Raw genomic sequence first — 21336 nt, 5'->3', positions numbered from 1 at the left:
AGGGACAGGGTATGGGGGTTGTGGTCAGTTCTTCACAAGTTGTCTCTGCCACTGCCTCCTCTGCCACCTCACACTCATTCCTTGCTCCAGTGTGGGATCGCTCCCATGAGAGACAGTCCTCCATGAATTTCTCCAACGTGAGTCCTTCCCACAGGCTGCATTTCTTCACCAACCGCTCCAGCATGGGTCCATTCCACAGGGTGCAGGCCTTCAGGGACAGACTGCACCAGCATGGGTCCCCCATGGGGTCACAAGTCCTGCCAGCACACCTGCTCCAGCCTGGGCTCCTCTCTCCATGGGGCCACAGGTCCTGCCCCAGGTTTCCCACAGGGCTACAGCTTTCTTTGGGCATCCACCTGCTCCATCATGAGGTCTTCCACAGGCTGCAGATGGATACCTGCTCGACTGTTAACCACCATGGCTGCAGGCGGAAAAGCTGCCTCACCATGGTCTTCTCCATGGGCTACAGATAAATCTCTGCTCTGGCACCTGGATCACCTCCTCCCCCTTCTTCTTCACTGACCTTGGGGTCTGCAGAGTTGTTTCTCTCTCTCATATTCTCTCTCCTGGCTGCTGTTGTGCAGCAGGTTTTTTCCCTTCTTAAATGCATTATCCCTGAGGCGCTACCACAGTGTCTGATGGGCTTGGCCCTGGTCAGCAGTGGGTCCATCTTGGAGCCAGCTAGAACTGGCTCTATCAGACATGGGAGAAGTTTCTGGCAGCTTCTCACAGAACCCACCCCTGCAGCCTCCCACAACCAAATACAGTGTGGCCGAAAAGCTCTTGCTTTTTCTTATGTACCTGGACACCCACTGCAGATTTGTATGTTTTCTTTGCGCTCTCCCATGTGAAAAAACCCCTGTCATTTTGGCTGTATTCCTGCTATTACAGGTATGGGCAAGCCAAATGGACTGATGTGGTGCTGTGGTGGCACATCACACAAACATGGCAAAGAAAACAGGCAGCTTTTAGACCAATGGTTTGAAAGTGTGAAAAAAATTATCAGGGAGGTCCTTAAACAAATCTAAACCAGAAATTAAATGTCTTCACTACCTTTACTTTTCTAAAGTAAAAGTATCGTGTTATTTAGAAATCTGTATTGTACCAGCTCTCGGTGTTTCTCATATGACACATGCCTAGCTGTGGGAAAGGAAGGTTTTTTTCATTTGTATTTACAGTCAAGATGCTAAGGGTACTTTGACATATTTGAATATTCATATGTATTTTGGGTTTTGATAGGGCTTTTGTGGAATTTGAAATAAAAAGTGTCATGCCTTATGCATGTGATATAGGATCCCTTTACATTATACGTCCTTTGTCATTGCATGGGTTTGTGTCCTGAACTGTGTGTAAAATGTACAGGCAGGGGGAAGCCCAGTGGGGGTCTTTCCTCACACATGTAGAAGATTGGTTTTGTGAGAAAGTGGAGGTCTTTCCTTACGGACACACATTTCTTACGGCAGATGCATCCAGAGAGCTGCTTTGGGACTGGGAAAGCTTTGACCCATCCACCACTTGGTGTACGTAATTTTTTGGAGGTGCTTTGCTGTTTATTTCTTATAAAAACCAAACAAAAATAACCACACAGATTTCAATTTTGTCTTGTCATGGGAAGGACTATTCTTCTGGAAGCCCACCAAGGAAGACTGCCTTTGTGCTGCAGGTGATTTTGTATGACTTTCTGTCTCATACCACTGCCAGTTTTGAATGTTTTGTGAATAAGTGAGCCACTGTTTTGGCCTATTTCTGCTGGACTTTTGCATTATGTAAATACTAAAGGCATGTGAAAACATCTTCCCTCAAGAAAATTCCACATCTGAAAGCAAACTAAACATATAGTTTCTTTCAGATCATATATGTAATATTGCACTCCTCATTATATTGTTTTTGTTTCACCGAATATTTTCTGTAGTCTAGTATTCTGACTGTATGCCCTGATATTTATTTTTAATGAGATGCACTTCTGTTCTTTCACTGCTTACTAACACTTTAATTTGAGAAGCAGTTTTCACTAGCCCTGCAAATATCCAATGTTCTTTGCAAAGTCAAGTCCATTTCCTGCAATAACCTTGCTTTGACCTGTTATCAGTTATATCACAAATTATTCAGTCTCTAATTGGTTCATCTTTTAACTACAAATTCACATGACTTAGCTTTATTACATAGCTCTGTGACACGCTTGTGTGGATCAAAGTAGACTCACATTTTTAAGGAACTTTCTCTATTGGCCGACAACTCCCTTTGTTCTACTGCTTGAATATATTCTTGTTATTAATATTAGGAATTTCTCCTCTCCAGTTATTGTACTGTCTTTTCTTCGAAAATCTGAAGGTGCCTTAACTTCTTACTCCTTTTAGCCAGATCCTAACCAAGCAGAGGGATGAAGGTTGTTTGTTACCTACCAATAATGTAGTTCAATCCTGTAACAAGTAGCTGGCATGCAATGTGCACGAGGATGGTGAAAGGCTCATTGCTGTCTCTCTGACCCCTTGCGCTTTTAACATAAGACAAGGTCTTGGCACCTGTTTTTAGTAAGAAATGAACATCTCAACCAGGAAAAAGCCCTACAGAGGAGGACTTTCAAGACATTTCAGAACCCATGCCAGTACTCAAACATAACCATTTGCAGTAAATGTGCATCAGAGCTGGGTAGCTAGAAAGGACCTGCATCTCTCCCAGTCTCCATAGAGATCTTTTTTTTTCACTGATATAAGCAAAAAGGGGATTTGTTATCTTTTTCCTTGCAGAATATTATATTATCTGCCCTGCTAATCGTTTGTGTGTTAGTAAGGTTCCTACCCTTTATTCAGATGCATGGCCAGGTCTCTAGTGGCTGCTCATGAAGCATCACAAAAAGGGAGAAACAGTCTTTTCCTTGATGCAGCCACCACCTAAAACAATGCTTGAAGGAGAAAAGCTATTCAGTCAGCCCAAGCATCCATTCATATTGCTTAGGGCTTGTTGTGCTGCAGTCTCTCATCTCTCCATTAATTAATGGTGAAAATACATATAACTAGGAAAACAGCAAACGTAAGCAGGGAATTAATTTATTTTTCATAAATAGGGAATGCCTCATCAGTAGAAAAGCAAAGGTTTGAAGTGTCTCTTCATGTTCCAATTTTTGTTCTGAAGCTGCCTGTTTGGTTGCTTTCTCATCTCTTCTATTTAAACCAAACAACAATCAATTTATTATGACATTAAAAAAAATATCGTGGCTAAGGGAGAAAGTACTTTTGAGAGAGATTCAAGTTCAGCAGCTGGAAATGAGGGGAAAAAATTGGGACTACACCAGTCTAATTGATTTTGTTATAGAACAAAATTAGCTGAAGCCAAAGAGCAGTAAAATGCACTCACCTTTATTGTAAGCATTTGAAGCTGTGCTAAATGAATAGGGGAAAAAAAACCCAAACCTGCTCTTTGCTCATGGCATAGGGCATTTATTAGAAAATAAAAATAATTAGTTGCAGAAACAACAATTGAATTCTGCAAAGTGTTTTGCCTGGATTCCAGGAATGGCGGCTTTAATGAGGCCCTACACTTCACAAATGCTAAAGCAGTTCTTAAATGGGGTTTAATAGGATATTTTTACTTTCTTTCAGCTCTTTGTTCTCAAACATGTACGTACTTCAGAGTGCACACATTTAATTTAAGCAAGTTTTACATAAATTCGTCTCCTGTATCTGATGAATATGCTACTAAATATACAATGTCTTCCTATCAGATCCTCACATAAGAAATCAGTGGCCTTCAAATAAATGAGAGGCCTATTTGCTTCCTGTACTCTGCATTACAGAAAAAGATTTTAATTATCCAAGAGGCAGTGTTCCCATTGCCCACAAAATGCAACTGTAATACCAGTTTCTCAGCCTCACCATACCTAAGAGTTATTAGCTTCTGGGAAACAATGTTTAACAAGTCACTTTTGACTGGAGTTAGGAGTATGACCTGCCACCATACAGTAACTATCTGATACGCTTTATACTTTGGGTTGTGAAGATGATGGTTTGATTTCAAAGGTATATCCCTTGACTAGGAGGGAACAAATACTGCAGTGCTGGTGCATTGCCTATTTCAGAGATCCACTGAATCATTAGGTATTGTTTGGAGTTTTGCTCTGCTTTGCTTTTCGTGAGGGGCAGTATGGCAAACAATGCAGAGATGGACCATTACTGCAATAGCTATCAAAAAAGGGAAATTCACCATAAGAAGAAATGCTGTCATAGCCCTGCTAGCACCAGACCACAGGTCCTAATGCTTCAGTGCTTCAGGTCTTCTCGATCTCGTATAGGTAAGCAAAAATGCCCAAAGAATAGCCTCTCTTACATTTTGATCATTGTGTGACACTTTGATCTGCTTAGAAAACATAACAAAAATTATCTTTTTAACAAAAGAAAATAAAATGTGGGAGAAAGGATGTTGGTCTTGGTGTGAGGTCTTCTTTAATTCATTATTGCTTTGCTTTAAATTTTATTGGTGTCTCTAAAACAGGGGGAGTACAAAATGATGAGAAAATAATCTCAAGGGTTAATATCCTCTCAATTTCTGGAACAGTTTTCTCTGAGCTAAACCAGAGGGGGATGCTCACACCATTTTTAAAAATTCTTTCAAGAAATGCATGTGGAGGTACATGTGTGTTTCAAGTAGCTTTGGGATTTTGTGATAAATTTTTAGATGCTTTATGTTTCCAGCACTGTTATTGTCTTTTACTGTTTGGGGGACAGAAAAAATTCTTTCTTTCAGTTGTCTTCCATGTGTTTGCTTTACTTATTCATATCTTTCTTTATCTCTTCCTAGCATTGCTAGAGTAATTCTACTTGTGAGCACAGCAGAACACAAAGCCAACATAGCATAGGGTACACAATTTATGGTTCTAAAATTTCTCAATGTTAAATCTGCAGGCAAGGGCTGAAATCCTCTCTGCGTCAAATGGAGAGCTCCAAGGAGCCTAGGGAGTTCACAGTCTTCCAGCAGGGAACTGCTAGCCTTCTCTGTTGCTACCATCCCCACAGCTGGTAAAGAGGCTTAGTGGCATCTTCCAAACCCTTTGAAGTATCATTTCAGCATCCAGTGGAGCAGTTGCCCACTGCATAGAAAGTTAGAGAAGGGACTGAATGGGCATGGAGACTAGGTGACCAAACAGAATGTAGCTCCCTCCAGTTCAGAGCTGAGGTCCATTAAGGACATTTATGTGATTGCAGCCCGCTCTGCCTGTGAATGGAAATAGGAATTTGATCCTGAAGAATTTAAAAAAATTTAACTGAAGGAACTTTCAGACTGGTAATTGCAAGGCACCTAAGATTTGGGAAGTAGGTTCTTGAACTGTCTGCTTTGATGTTCATTATAATATTTCTCATTGCTTAGTATCTCAAAAGGGTGGATTTTGACAGTGTTAGAAAGTGTCAAATCTATCTTAAATTACAAATCAATTTGCAATTTTCTGACAACACCTGGTAACCTCTGAATCACAGAATCACTAGGTTGGAAAAGACCTTTAAGCTCATCAAGTCCAATCGTACCTGTCCTCTACTAACCATATCTCTAAGTACCTCATCTACCTGTCTTTTAAATACATCCAGGGATGGTGACTCAACCACCTCCCTGGGCAGCCTGTTCCACATCCTGACAACCCTTTTAGTGAATAGTTTTTTTCTAAACCTGCTCTGGCACAGGTTTGTGCCATTTCCTCTTGTCCTATCACCTGTCACTAGGCTGAAGAGACCATTGCCCACCTCTCTACAACCTCCTTTCAGGTACTTATAGGCAGTGATAAGGTCCTTCCTTCTTCAGCCTCCTCTTCTCCAGACTAAACCCATAAAGTCCTCATAATCCATAAAGTCCTCCTGGGCATCTTGGCAGCACCTCACGTAGTGGGGAGATGCTCTGAACTTTATGGACCTCATAGTAATTCTCACAGTGAAATCAGCACTAACAACTGCAGAAGGCAAACCTTGCAACCTTGGGGTGTCCAGCAAGTAATCTATTGCAGGTCAAACAGGAAAGAAAGATTTAATAATAAGTAAATAAAAATCAGTTCTGTCCCTTTAGTCTCCTTATTATCTTTGACTGATTGTACAAAAGTGGTGTAGAAACATCTCAACCACAACTTGCTATGGAAAGCATTCTATAAGTGATGTATCTGAATAATAGATGAAACAAGCATATAAACATCCAGCCCGAGTGCTACATTCACTTAACTTTGGCTGTCAGGAAAACCTACATAAAAACTGTAAAGGTAGCTGTTTAGTCCCTAAGTGGAAACCAAACCAAAAAGGAAAGTACATTCTCTTATTTTAGAGTAAATCTGCGAAACAGCTACAGTTGTACATACTTCAATATACTGCCTAATGAAAAGTCTTCTGGGTCCTGGTACAGATTTGTAAGTATGTCACTGACAGCAATGATTCCATAGAAAAATAAAAATAACAAATATTTCACAATTGAATATCCAGCCAAAAAAGCATGTCCACATGTTGCAAGAGTAAATAAGCTTTGTTAGAATATGCTGCTATTCTAAAGGAGAAGGGAGATTAAGAGCCTCCTTTCTACTGAGGGGAAAAAAAATCATTGCATTTCTTATGCTGTCCATCTGATCTAAATCCAGATCAACTGATCAAATGTCAGTTAGGACAACATATGTCTTTTCCACTTATTTACCTAGAACCAGAGTAGGGGGAAAACACATAATTGGTTCCCTAACAGAATCACACTGATAGATTGATTATTGAAGCTATGAATGAAATCTGAATGCTCCATTACTCAAGGCTAAATAAATATTTACTGTTCTGCAACCATCACTTATGATAAAAACAGGTTAGAAGCTGAGACTTCTGTTTAAATGTATATCTAACTGTGTCAGAAATACATACAGGTACATTTTTAACATAAGGCAGCAATTGGAAAGCAGCACAGCAAATGATTGAGGAAACAACAAGATAAACAGCTGCCAAAACATGTTGCCCATTATGACATCAATATTCCAATGTACTAATAAGATTTTGAATTAAAATTATGCTTGCTTTCATTGGAGACCTGGAATAACAATGAGGAGACTGTAATACCATATTGTCTGTCTCTCTAGAGTAGCATACACAGTATTCAGTATACAAAGACAAAATAAATGTTAGGCCCACCCAAATATTCTGAAAAGATCATATTTATCATATATATCATAATTATGAAAGAGAAGAACAAGGCTAAAGAAGATTTCTTACATAGAGAATAAATGAATAACTTAGTAATTATCCTTTAGAGGAGAAAGACATAATTTTATACATAAGGAGCTAAAGCTTTTATTTGTTGTCTCACTAAAATACTGAAATTTTGAGCACATAAAGCATATTCCACTTTCTACCTGCTAATGTACTAAGCTTTGCAATGAGCGCACTATATATGTTTTATGATATGGAGTTAGGGTCCAGATGAAAACTTTGAGATTTACATTTTTATCCTGCATTGACCTTTTGGCTTCACTCCTTAATTAAGCAAGGCATGGTAAAGAAAGAGATTATTATGAGGTGGCTCTGTCCCCAGGGCGTTATGAGGTACCACACACAGTTAAGCTATCTCAAGACAACCATGTTCTCTAGAGTTACTTTATTGCTATTATAAAAAATCTTTATTATGGGGAAAAATATGTATTTTTATGCTAGAAGAAGATGAAGATGACAGTTTAGGATGTTGAACGGTAGTTTCAGCTGAGCTTTGTGCCCACAGAGACTGTAAAACATCGAAGACTGGGCGGCCTTTGATTGGCTTCTTTGGATCCTAAAGGGGTAGATTAATCTTTGTAAAATTCATAGTTGGAACATTGTACCATTAACTGGCACTTTCCAGTTATCAAGATACTTTATGAAACTGAAAAAGTCCTATTACACTTGCTAAAAAGGCAACTTTGGGGGTGTGGCTCTCATGAAACCATTTCATCTCTGGAGTATTAGACACTTTCCACTGTACCCCATGCTTGATAAAGCCCCAGGATGTGTATCTTCATCTGATAACCTCTATCAGTTCCTTCTCTGTTAATTGCACCCTATCTAAGGACCCAATCGTACCGCATGCTGAGCTTCCTCAATTTTCTCTCTTTTTCAGTTGGAATTGAGAGCACATTTGAATCCTTAGTTCCTCATTTTTAAAATCAGACCTCTGTTTTTCAAGCATGATGTCTTCTTTTTAATCTCTGGGATAAATACGTGATGCACACACAGCAGTCGGTATCTTCTCGGTATCTGAGGGGAGTGAATATACTCCTGTGATTTTTAACCTTGTGCAGTACTCCTCACATTGAAGCTTTTGTGTATCTACCCTCTGTATTGCTTCTAACAACCAGTGGGTATCCAAAAATATGCATATATTTACAGAGCTTAAAATGTAGTTCTACTTTGAAGAGTCATCCCAGAAACACAAGAACTTAGCCTCATGAACTGTAGTAAAACAGTATGAATGCTCCATGGACCAAGGAAAGATACAGAAAAGACACATGTCTTTAAGGCTAGATATGGCCTACTTGACAACACATTGATTTATGCCGACCACTGTTCTGAGGCTGGCTTAGAGATATTTGATTTACAGTGGATAGATTGCCTCCTGTTAAATAAAGTCCTGGGTCATTGTTCATAAACCTGAACTGCATATAGCAATCTTGATGCATTGCTAAAATACCACTGTGGAGTTTGTAGTGCCTTATTAAGCTCTATAGTTCAAAGGATAAAAACCTTTGTGCAAACAGCCACCAAGCGTCTTAAGCCAATGACAATTAGCCCTGCAAGTACTCAAGAGCTGTCTGTCAAGAAGCTCAAACAAAAGTGACATGACTTGGTCAAAACCAGCTGTGATTGCCCCCATCCCCATGACCAGGGGATGATGGATTTACCGTCAGAGACAGTGTTTGGCCATCCCACGGAATAACAACTCTGCTTGCCAAGGTCAGACATCATAACTAATGGACAGGAAGGGTCCTGAGGATGAAGAAACCATCTATAAATGAAAACCGGGGAAAAAACTCTAGCTCTGTAATTTTTTCAGACGATCCAGGAGGCTGGTGACACCTTCCAGGTGAGCCCAGGTGTTTGGGAGAGGTGATGGTGCTGCGGTAGGTGGCACTGTTCCCCTCCTCCAGCCACGACAGCCCCACTGCTCCACCGGGAAGTGCCATCTTTGGGATGAAACATAAAACTGAGGCCTTGACCAGTTGCAGTTATTAAAGGTCCCATTGCACTTTCCACAAGATTAACTGTGTTAACCTCAGTGTCCTGGCTGATTGCATTCTGTCTTCCTAAATTCCCTCTGTAGTTTCAACTGGACAAGTTAATCTGCACTTCCTGTTTTAGGCAGCTGTGCAACTGTTGCTGTGTCGGACACACAGCTGCTGTGCTTCATCCCAGGGTGGCTCTGCCTCAGTGACGGCCAGTACAGGGGGACTCCAATGGTGCCTGGCCACACTGCTGCCCCAAGGAGAGCGGAGAAGGTCGGTACCATTTTACCCTGCGTTTCCAGCCAAATGACGTGACATGGAGAGGGAACATGCTCTTCAGAATAGACCAATGGCTGCAACACCATCAAATGGCAGTAGTTTGGTGTGGTCATAACTATTTGGTGTGATGTCCTGCTGAGACATGTGTCTGTCCACGGCACAAACCCTTATGGATCATTCCCTGGAGTAAGTTGTTGTGGCTGCTCGCCCCACTGCAGGCCTTCTGCTGGGCCAAACCCAGTCCTAGGTTTTTAACTGTGAACTGGAGGGGGCTGAGCAATTGCATGCAGCAGTTCTGGCATGGTTCTAGGTAAAACCCACTAGGGCCTAACTCCAAAGTTCTCTTCTTGTGCAAGTGGCCCTTCCTGAGGCAGACAGCTGTGAAGCTCCACGTGAACTAAGCCATCCTCTTATACAAGGAGAGATTTGCAGCAAGGTGACCCACTGTGTGAATCAGCATAGCTCATGCATGGCTTCCTCTTTTCTCACAGTTTCGAGGTTTGGTAGCTAGACTCAAGGTTGGTGGAAATTACATTCTTTCTACCTTTAATTCTTCCTTCTGTTTCAGTTGGATACTTCCTTTGTCACTTCATATCCCAAACTATTGTGTTTTATTGCTGGAAAATGTGTGTTTCATTTCAGCGATTGGGGATTCCACACATATACCATTGAGTATAATGCAAGGACATTATGTCAATGTAAGAAATTATTATTTTTCTGCTTATCTAGAGAAAATAAAAGTGATTATTAAAATCTTCATAACTAGACAGGGAGTAATATTAGTATTTGAACTCCACAAGAAGCCTGAAATATACTATGGAAATAACCTGGCTGGGTGATCAGGTATCTAAAATGAGCCAGGTGTCAAGACAGGAGATATAATTATCATGGAATAACAAGTTTCTGAAAAATAAACCACATTCGGTTGTCTGGTTTCTAGTATATGGCATTTCCACTGAAGATTGTAATTCCTTTCTCCATGTCCCATTCCCCTTGTACAGAGTGTCCCCTTGGGAAGCGGGGCCCAAGAGCCCTTTCTAGGACGGGACAGGATATTACAGCTTGGTTTGTGCACCAGCATCCTTAATATTTCCTTCCTTTCAGAAGCAAATAGAGCGTACCCTTATCTGAATGCTAATTTCCTAGTTAAAACCCTCCCTTGCTGACAAGGGACTGAAAGAGTTTTAAATCACAGATGTAGAGTATCAAATGCAATAATGCTCTTGCAATAGTGCATTGAAGCCTCAATTAATTAACCCTTGGGCTAAGTAGGCAGGTACATGGTGGTGGCCACAGGCGGTGGATGGATGAGATTTAAATGGGCATCTCATTTCCTCAGCACGGAACATGCCGTTTGGTTCAGAAAGGAGTCATTTTACACACTCGCCTCATTTACGCTCAGCTTTAATCCCTTTAATTCCACCTGAGATCCAAGCAAGAATGGGAAAAGAGAGTGAGGTGCAAAAGGCTACAGAGCTAGGCTTTGTTTACATATGTTTCCCCTGGGACACCCCCCCAGCAGAGCCAGGGCTTCTGGCCTTTTCATCAGGCTGCAGGGATCCAAAGCAGTTGTCATATGGAAATGGTTAAACAGAGATTATGGGGAGCTCTTCACTGCAATCTACCCCGTTTAAAGCCTGAAAAGCAAGGAGTAGGGAGAGGAGGCTGAGGAAAGGGGCCGCAGCTTACCCCAGCAGCCGTCGGGATGCAGCAGGGACTTGGTGGTGGAGGGTCAATCTACAGAAGCCACACTGGTGTGGGCCTCCTGCGACACCACGGTGACAGCTGCCACTTTCCCTTCAATGTCCCGTATGGGTGCATGTTCATGTATGATGTAAATTGTGTTCCATGAGTGATGTAAATCTCTAACATTCCTCTGGCTGGCTTTCACGTATGTAACGTGGAAGCTTCTCTACCGAGAAAGGGGATGCAATTCTGAAACATATCAAGGGTAATGGACTAATGCTGTAAAAATAAAAAGATCCCCCGATGATTTCTTTGAATCACTTAAAGGCTTTTGATCAGGCTGTGCTTTGCTTCTCTTTTGTGCTTGTTTTCTGTTGCCCTCCTAATACAGGGATCTGCTGGCAGGAGCTTGTGCCAAAATTTTAAGCAAATGTTGCAGCGTATTTATGGATAATGAATTTTGAATTTATTACAGTTATTGCACAGGAAATCCGATATCTCAGCACTGTGTTCCTTCAATCACGGGTATTCAGACAAACGTATGACCTACGCTACCAATTAACCCAGTCAGAATTTAAAATACAGGATACTTGCAAAAAAACTTACCTTAATAAGACCGGGAACTGTTCACAGAAATTATTCAGTGAATGGCTGAGAAGAATTAGCTTACTTTCTTTAAAAACCAGAACCTCTGCCTTACCAGCCACTGAGAATAAAAATGCAAAATGTGCTCTATTATTCATTACAGCTACATTACATTACCGGCTCTGCTACAACAGCTGTATATAAGGTAGTGCTACATATCCAAAGGTATATAAAGAGGGTTTGAGAGAGGGTCCTATTTTTAAGGAAATCCAAGCTGTAGTGCACTTGTACAAAATGCTCTGCATTGGTGTGTGTTTGCTCCCACTTTTTGTAGCATTGCTGCAAGGATAAAGCCAGGCTGTTCCTGGTGGGACTGTGTGGGTGGTACGTGGGTATTTATCCAGACCTCACTCTGTGCCAGCTCCATTTGTGCACATCAGGAAGCCTCTGCAGAGAAACACACACAACAGTGGGTTCAAGATCCCCCACATCCTCCTTTTCCCCTCCACCCCTGCTGCTGGCAGTTGAGGCCAGACACATTCATTGCACCTGCAGGCCATTGCCATTTTGTGCAACATCCAGTGAGATGTCGTCTGGGTCCAGTGCCATGGGGTGATGCCAGGGGGGGTCTACTGGGGTCTCTTCCCCCCCTCCCCCCCTACCCCCCACCCCATCCCTGTCCCCATCGCACCTGCCGCCCCCACTGGGCCACAGGACTCTCCATCTCATTTCCCTCCACACGATTTACCATCTGTGAGCTCGTCTTTAACCTAATAAAAATCATCTCGCTTTTGACTAACAAGAAAAGGAAACAGTGCTCATTGTGGGGTTTGGGGAAAATGGCCTCACTAATCTGCAGGATGAGAATGGAGTGATTTATAGGCGGATTTAACTGTGGGCCATGATTAGGGGGCTGGTAGTAAGTGCATTAGGTGTCTAAGTGTGGCAATAGAGTAAATAGGCGTTTTATTTATCGCAGTGCCAGGGGCCTCTTAGCGGAAGAGCGCTTCTCCAAATTGAAATATAGCAGAGTTTACACTCCTGATTAGGGCTTCAAGCGCAGAGCCCAAGGCTATCAGCGAGCAGAAACAACGCTCGCTGACACCTAATTGTCACTGGATTAATGTGCAAACAGGGACAGCAAACAGCAACAACAAATAACCCAGTGTCAGAGCTGCTGGTGGCAGTGTCCACTAAGTGACTGGGGGCCAAATTGAAGTTTATATCTCAGAATCCACTGAGATCAATGCATCAGCCTGGTAGACAGGGCTGGAAATATTTTGCCGTTGCATGTGTTGTATGTATCTACATACAGTACAGGTGTGGTGCTAGCTATAAAAGAAAAAATTTAAAAGGATTTGTTTTCGTGCTGGGTGTGAACCATACGTGTAGTGTGTGTTGTACTGCTAAGTACCGGCAGGGGCTGCCCCTCCAAAAATCCATGTCCCCATCTGAATGCCCCCAGAGAACCAAAAATTAATTCCTTATGAAGATGCCCAGTGTGGGTGGGTGTGACTGTGTCTGTAATAAAAGAGGCAAGGCTTGTGAGGAAAGGTAATACATTTTATTAAACCAATTAATACTGTGTAAGGAAAGAAGGACAAGCATCTGAGTTCAGCAACCCTTCTTTATGTAGTAAAATACGTGTGAATTTGTTTGCATCAGAACAACCAACTCTTTCATTCTTTGAATTATTAAAGCAGGTGTGTATTCCCATTATCATATAGGGTTCGTAAATATGCTTGTTGTTAGCACGTATATCTTGTGAAGCTACATACCATATGTCTGTAAACTAAGTATGGGTGATATTGTTCAATTTATTTCCTTTATGCTTCATAGCCATTCAGGTAATTTATGTGAATAAAGTCTTTTCCTCTATGATCTTGTGACTTTCACTGGCATCTCCATATAAAATTTTATAACCCTGTTTGTGAATCAAATCATTCCCACAACAACTGATTCAATCTGGGTCACCACCTGTCCAGCTTTGGACTGGAGGATACAGTCTGGGCAGCTGATCTCTGGTCTTTCCACTTCTGAATCTGGTTTGGCTTGCTTACTCCAAGGTATTTTTACTCAAGATCTGACTGCTGCTGATAAATTCTTTGGAGGTAAGACAGACAAGAAGAAATGCACCCTATGCTATTCATTTGCAGCAGCGACCTTCTTTTAAACTGAGAAATTAGCATCATTTCCTTGCAACAAACAAAAGCAATTAAAAAGGAGCCTGAAAACAATTGCAAGAATAGGTTAGCAGCCAAGGAGTTCACATATTCAATCATTTTTTCCCATAATTAGCTACTGAAGGAGGAAAAGTCACAAATACAAGATTTATGTCTCTAAATGTATTTCTAAAGTTCTTAAGTTTTATTGACCATGAAAGTTGGTCTTTCCCTGTGTTAAGAACTGAAGAAGCTATAGAGCTAGCTAGTAGCTCAATGGTGCAAAGTCTTATGATTTAATCTTGACATTTGCAATTTTTTGCTGTAAAATATTACTTTCTTTATTTCAGGACTTTAGAGTAAAACCTCGTAATTTCCTTTAAGCTCCATTTGATTGTCAATTGCACAACTCTCTCCAAAGCTTAAAGCTTATGATTTTCATACACATATGATTTATTTCTTTTGTACCACAATATAATGTACTTTGGTGCAAAATCTCCTCTCTCTTGCATCCTGTTCTTTCCTGCCTTGTAACTAGGATTTCTCTGTGTCAGAGTACTTGGGTATGTCAGCTTTGAACTTCCTGTAGATTCATTTAGAAATGTTTCAAATATCCATTTCTGGGATTGAACCAGCTGCATATTTGATCTTCTCTGCTTAATGATTTCCAGGAAGTGGTGGTCTTGCTATTGGCATATTTGGAGAAGGAATGGGATCAATTTTCAATATTTAAAGCAGTCCAATAGCTATTTACACACAGTTTATTTCAGAGATTCAGAACTGCACAAGGGTAAGGAGAAAAGGTTTATACTGCAAAACTGCAAACATTTCTGGTTTTCTCTTAGTTCATTTAGCATCAGAAAATCATAAAACTGGGTTTGCAACAGGGAAGTCCCAAGTTCATTTTACTAACAATATGCTTGATGAATTCAATGTATTTTTAATCCAAGTGTAAAACTCTAAGGACATCCAAGGTGCTGACTAGAGCATGAAAATCTAAATTAATGCTCTGCCAGAATGACAGTACTTAAACAACCAAAATATCACCCACAGGCATTAGGCTTTCTGAGAAGTTCATAATCTATATATTGTTATTGTAAAGATTGTGATTTCATGCAGAAAATAATTCACAAATCATAATTAACCTCACTCCCAATAGATGACCAAAGGCTTTAAATATACATTTTACATTTTGCTGTTTCAAAAAGCTATACAACCCTGTAATATATAATTACTACAGATATATATCACAAAATAGCCATACTGTTCAATATATCAGCAAAGACCCATAAATCAAGGGATAGTTTTTCTTAACTGTACATAATGTTGATATTTTACATTTTAATTACATAAAATCTGCCAGTTAATATCCTTCAGCCATATAGATCCATGTATGTCCATCCATAGCCAATGGACTATTTGAAACAGCTAAGAGCTGGAAGGCACTCGTTTATACAGACTGCTGCAAAATGGGGCCTCTTTCCTTACTTGGGCAAAATGCCCACTGGAGAGAACAGGAATTTTGCCTGAACAAGGACTGCAGCGAAGCATGCCACTCAGAGTGTTTTGTACCAAGGAGCTCTGAATACTGTCATCTCCTCTCCCTAAAAAAGAAGCCCACATTTCCCTCACAAACGTGAATTATGTGTGAGATTATACAGCCCTTCTGGGGGGGGGTGGGAGGGAGGAGTGGGGGAAGGAAGGGAAGTAGGTTGATTTGCAGCAGTAACAAGCTAAATCCAGTAGTGAAGGACCTCACTGCGTAGTCCTGTCTGCTGGTGAAGCCAGCTGCCAGGCTCCGCACAGGCACCGGGCTCCCAGCCAGCACAGCCGACTGCAGGACTGGGGCCTGAATCTATTCCTCACTAGCAGAGCTGACTGCAGAATTAAAGCTTTCAGCCACAATTTTCAAGTTGATAACACATGGACAGAGCAATCCTACCCACGTGATAGCAGTTGCAGCATTCAGGCATTAGATTGTAGGCTCCTCTGGGCAAAGACTTTGCATTTTGCTTATTTATAAATCATCTGATTGCATCTATCATACTGTATGGTTGATAATAATAAAGAGATGCTCATGACTCCCAGTACAGATGCAGCAAGGAAAACACTGGGAAGTTTTGGGAGGAATGAGAAAAAAGTGAAAAGACAATAAATTGCATTTAGTTCACTGAACTGTGGAGGAAGGAAAAACAATAAAACCCTGGCTTTAACAAACCCTTATTGAGACAGTGATTGCCCTGTAGCAGACATAGTTGTGCCACAATAACATTTGCTCATTAACCAGTCATGAATTTGTGTCACACATCGAATACCAGTAATGAAACAAAATGAAAATAACGGTTTGCCTTTTAGCCCAAATATACGAGGAGTGTTAACATGCCTACACAAACATTTTAAACATCATATTAAAATATGTGTTGGGATGAATATGAGTTGAAGGTTGGTTTAAATTATGACAGGTTTCAAGAAAACCTCATTTTAACAAAAAAGGGAACTGGTGTGTAAAAAGCGTGAGAAAAAAACAGCCTTTCAAGTACTGTAGGGCTGCCAAATTACTCTGCCAAAATTCCCATTACAGAAAGGTGGGCTGAATCAGAAACACAGGCTTGGCCCTGTTGTGCATTTGAACACAACAAAGTGCCACAGCATAAATCAACATCTTGGCATGGAAGAACTAAATTGCAGAGTTTCATTTCATTAAATTGGACTTTTTTTATTAATCTTTGTTTTTCTTCCAATCTGTTTCTTTGAGCACTAGTCTGTTAACTGTAAGTTGCAACTACTCTCTTTACTAATACAAGCAACGCTGCTGCAGTTAGAAGGGTTAATAATGTGAGTTAATGAAGCAGAATTTACCGGTGAGGTTGAACATCCGTTAAAGAAATGTGAGAAATCTATCAATTCAATTACTGCATCCTGTAAAGTGCCCTGATGTTTTGGGCTGCTTCAACATGATGGGATGAGCCAATCAGCCAGCCAGTCCATGGCCACCAGCAAAAGAAGGTCCTGATCCCACCCTATTTCCCCTTCACCCCTCTCTCTGCTTCCAGCCAGGCACTTCTGCCACTTGCCTTGCACACTAAGCCTCCCCAGGCTCCTCTGAGACCTGATTCAGCTTGCCAACCTGGCAGGAAACTAATGCAGCTAAAAGGGGGTGATTTTCTGCTGGGTGAATGAGCTGAAAGAAAAGGAGGGGGTTCTGATGAGCAAAGGAGATGGTGCAAGGCAGGTGGTGGGACCATGTGGCCAAAAGCGAGAGAGAGAGAGAGAGAGAGAGAGAAGGAGAGAGAGAGAGAGAGAGAGGGAGGGGGAGAGAAGAAAGGACTAGCAGGGAGAGGAATCGAGATCTGCCTCTTTGGGAATCAACAAACCATGATATAGACACAGCTACAACTGCAGCTCAGAGTTGTGATTCTGTTGTATGAAATGTCTGATGACAACACCAACTTGAAGCATTCCTACCCTACAACCACCAATACAAATGCAAAGTTACTACCAATATATTAGCATTCACAATGAGTAGTTTGTGAATTGGAGGCAATAGGGCACAACAAGTCCTGTAAAAGAGCTGGATTAAAGATACGTGGCAGCTTGGTAGACTGTGCCTCATCTAGCAGAATAATACTTTAATTAAATCTCATGCTGACAAGTAAAAATAAGTTAAGGTACAGAAACCACCCCGGATAGTTATGACTGAACAGGGCACCAGCATGGGGTTGGTCCTCTGAGAGTCCCCACTTCAGATGAATGGGTCATTCCATTGAAACAGCCGAGGTATACAGAGCCTTTCAACTTAAATTATCCTTTATCAGGTCTCAAATAATTTGCCCAAGTATTCCCGTCTGGGTAGGAGAGCAGTAGCTACCTGGAAAGTGCACGTCCCACTATTGAGATGCCAAAGACATTCTGACGAGGGTAAGCTCTAGCTCCTCTCTAAAAGCATGAAAGATCTCTCCTGTCTCCTCGTATCTGTGAGCATCAGCAAATCCCTGGGTACCTCTACAGCAAGACAGGAACTCCAAAGAGTAACAAAAACATACAGTGCTCTATCTGCTAGTATAGTACTCCTAATGATTTGAATTCAGCTTTTCTTTTTAGCATTAGAAATGCTTATTTTAGTTCTAGAAAAACTGATACTATTCTGTTGTGTTGAGTTTGGAGGAGGTTGCTTGTTTACTTTCTAAGTGTGTTTTTTCACTTCCTTAGAAAATTTCCATCTAGATCATAATAAGATATTAGTACAGTATCTGTAAAGGCCAAAATATAAGCTTCCCAGTGACGGCAGTGATTAGGATGCTGATCCTCCACGTAAAGTTAAACTGTAAGGATGTAAAAACACTGACTGAAATGAGCACGTACAAAAATATGTCACAAAGACATGTGGGAAACATGTCAGATTTTGTGTAAGCAAGCAAAGGTAAAAGTGAAAAAGGCAGGGGCTAGAACTGATGATGTGTTGTGGGCCAGCATGCCTTGTACAATCTCTATTCTGAGCTCTCTTAATCCACAGGGTCCTTGTTCGGAGGCCCCAGGCTATGGAAGGCTGCTCAAATCAATGTTGGACCTTGTACTTTGGGACCTGTAGTCTCTGGGACCCTTCAAATTGATATACTGATAGGAGAGAAACTGTGATTGCCTATGTTTAACACTGACTAGATGTCATCCTCCGAAAGGGAGTAAAGAACTCCCAGTGAAACATCTCTGGAAAGTTCCTACTGCGAGGAAGATGGACATCTTGGAAAAATTAAATTAATCCCGTAATAGTATATAAATCTGTACAACACAGCCTTTTAAAATATTCCTAACTCTCAGAAGACTTAATCAATGTTATACAAATTACAAAATCATTTAAGAGTGTTGGTATGAAGAAAAAGCCTGTGCCTCTGTCCCCGTGGAACATTAACAATATCAAGACAAGCTGCCTATCCAAAATACCAGTGAAATTACATATCTTCTGCCAATGTTGATGAAATTATGATGGCTACATGTCAGATTTTTTCCTGTTTAAAGGGAAATCTATGGTCAAGTATGCCTTGAAGTTCTTCAGGTTCATTAACAAGGTCAAAATCAATGTTATTTTACTGTTTGGAATCATTTTTGGCGGAACAATGAAAAGAAACCATAGTAGAAGTAGTCCTAATATAATCATTTTCTTTTCATTGTTCTTTATGGGAAAATAATTTGGCCCGAAATTTAGTGGTCCCATCAGGGAGGTGATATCTTTAAAAAGGTGGTCTGAAGGACAGGTTTTACTGTACTTTAATAGGCTTATAGATTAATATAAATCTTAATATTCATAATCTGTACTATTCCTTTTCTCAATATCTCGTCCATCTATACATCTATTTGCAATGTGTGTTTCAAACACAAGTTAAACTTGATTTTATTGAAAGTACTGACAGTGCTATAGGGATAATAATTCATGAAAAATTTGGGAGGTCAAACATATCATTGGTTTTTTCTTGAAAACCATTTTGTTTTAAAAAAATCAAATACAGGCACCTGTAGATAAATGTTCCTTGAATATTTTTAAATAACTGATTGTTTAAAATAAAATATATCAATTAGGAAATGGCTGTTATTACAATGAAATGCACAATTATCAGCCCAATTTGTATTCCTGTGCAAGGGTAAAAACCTGGAGCAATTCCATGTAATTCAGTGTCAAAACCACCAGTCTTTTTTTTCTAGAGCTATTCTGCATTTGCAAAATTAATCAAACCATTTTAATTTTCAGGCCAGAAACGCAGCATTTTAAGCTTCCCATTATAGAAAATTATGTAAATAGTGTGCAAGCCCACTTTTTGTAGCATCCTTTTGTGGATGACAAGATGCTAGAAGGCATACCAGAAAGATATCTAAGCACTTGAAATATTTGTCCCCAAGGACACCTACAATATTTATTCTAGGTGCAATGCCTTTAAATGGGAGCGGTTGTTGTCATCTGTTGTTGTCGTCATTAGTTTTTATGTAAGCTGTACATAGGAAAATTTACAAGTGTCTGCTAATGCCTCTTTGTATTAACAGAGAACAGCAATAAGCAAATGCTGCTCGTGTGAAGTGATGAGCATTACTTTATAATACCCAGCCATTATCTACTAACTGAAAAATTAGTTGAACTTTGGTAAATTGCATGCACAGGCCAGTACTTATCTACTTTCTGCTGATTAGAGCATGAAATATTCACATGATTTGAATTGCTTTTACAGAAATCAGGACAGAGCATGTCAAATATCCACAGTACATGAAAAAGCAATGCCTGCCACATGGAAGATACTAGACCAAATCCTACTTGTGTTTAGTGCAAACTGTGGTAACGGGCAGGATTATTGTGCAGGTACAGCCAGTTCAGAATGTGCACACAAAGTCTGCTTATATTTTTTCCTGTCACCTGTTAACTGAGCAGCAGCAAGTGATTAATGTATTACTTACTGGCTATTATAGAGCTGTTGGTCTGTTTTGACTTTCTTTCAATATGAGCTGAGCAGGAAACCACTGCGCGCTTTCTAACATGAATATCAAAATGGATTTTGCAACTTGTCTGCAAGGTACCCCAGATTTTGTCTGTCAACTATTAGACAGCTGATCTTGGACTGGGTTATCATGGAAAGCAAAAAAAGCAAAAGCTGGCGAGCTACGTCTGAATGCTGGGAAGCGTTAGCAGAACTTTGCAGTCGAGCTGACCATCTGGAATAATGGACAGTATTGGCTGTCTTCCATTAGAGGGAATCATTCAAAGTCATAACGGGCAGTGGTCACTAGGGAAAGGGCCGGAGAGAAAGCTAGTCATTCTTTTATATTTGTATGGAGTACTAGTGAAGATTTATTAAAACACTTGTCTTATTCCTACAATTGACAGTTGCGGTTATTAATATCTTTAGCTGCCTTTGATAAAGATACTGCTTGCCATATTTCAAAAAGGGTTTACAATATCGTATCAAACACAACCTCTTTATTGTGGGATTTCATACTTGGGGGGAGAAAGGATGGCAATACCATCAGGCTTTATGTGGTACACGGACAGAAGAGGGGGGCTTCCTAAATTTTAATAATCTAAAGAAAATGTGATTCATCCTTTAGTTCTATGACCCTATATGTGTAATAGCATAATTTTACATATAATAGCTTGTCTTTTTTTATTAGAAGAGTATATTAATGTGTCCACACTAAGTGTGAGGGTTAAAAATAATTCAGTTATTTGTTTTTCTATGTTAGAAGCTTGCACAGTGAATTACAATACAATTCAGCTGGCAACATCCCCAGATAAAATATGCTCAGCAAATCTTACTCTAATTCTATACAGTGATGTTAAAATATCACTGTTTCATTTTGATATTTCCAGACAAGAATAAGCAGCATACACGTTTGTGACAGAATTGCTTTAATAATTTATTTGACAGCATTTTCTTATGAGTGCATTTCCTTTGTTTT

Source organism: Gallinula chloropus, assembly GCF_964237585.1.
Source record: "Gallinula chloropus genome assembly, chromosome: Z".
Lineage (NCBI taxonomy): Eukaryota > Metazoa > Chordata > Aves > Gruiformes > Rallidae > Gallinula > Gallinula chloropus.
This window is presented reverse-complemented; position numbering follows the sequence as displayed.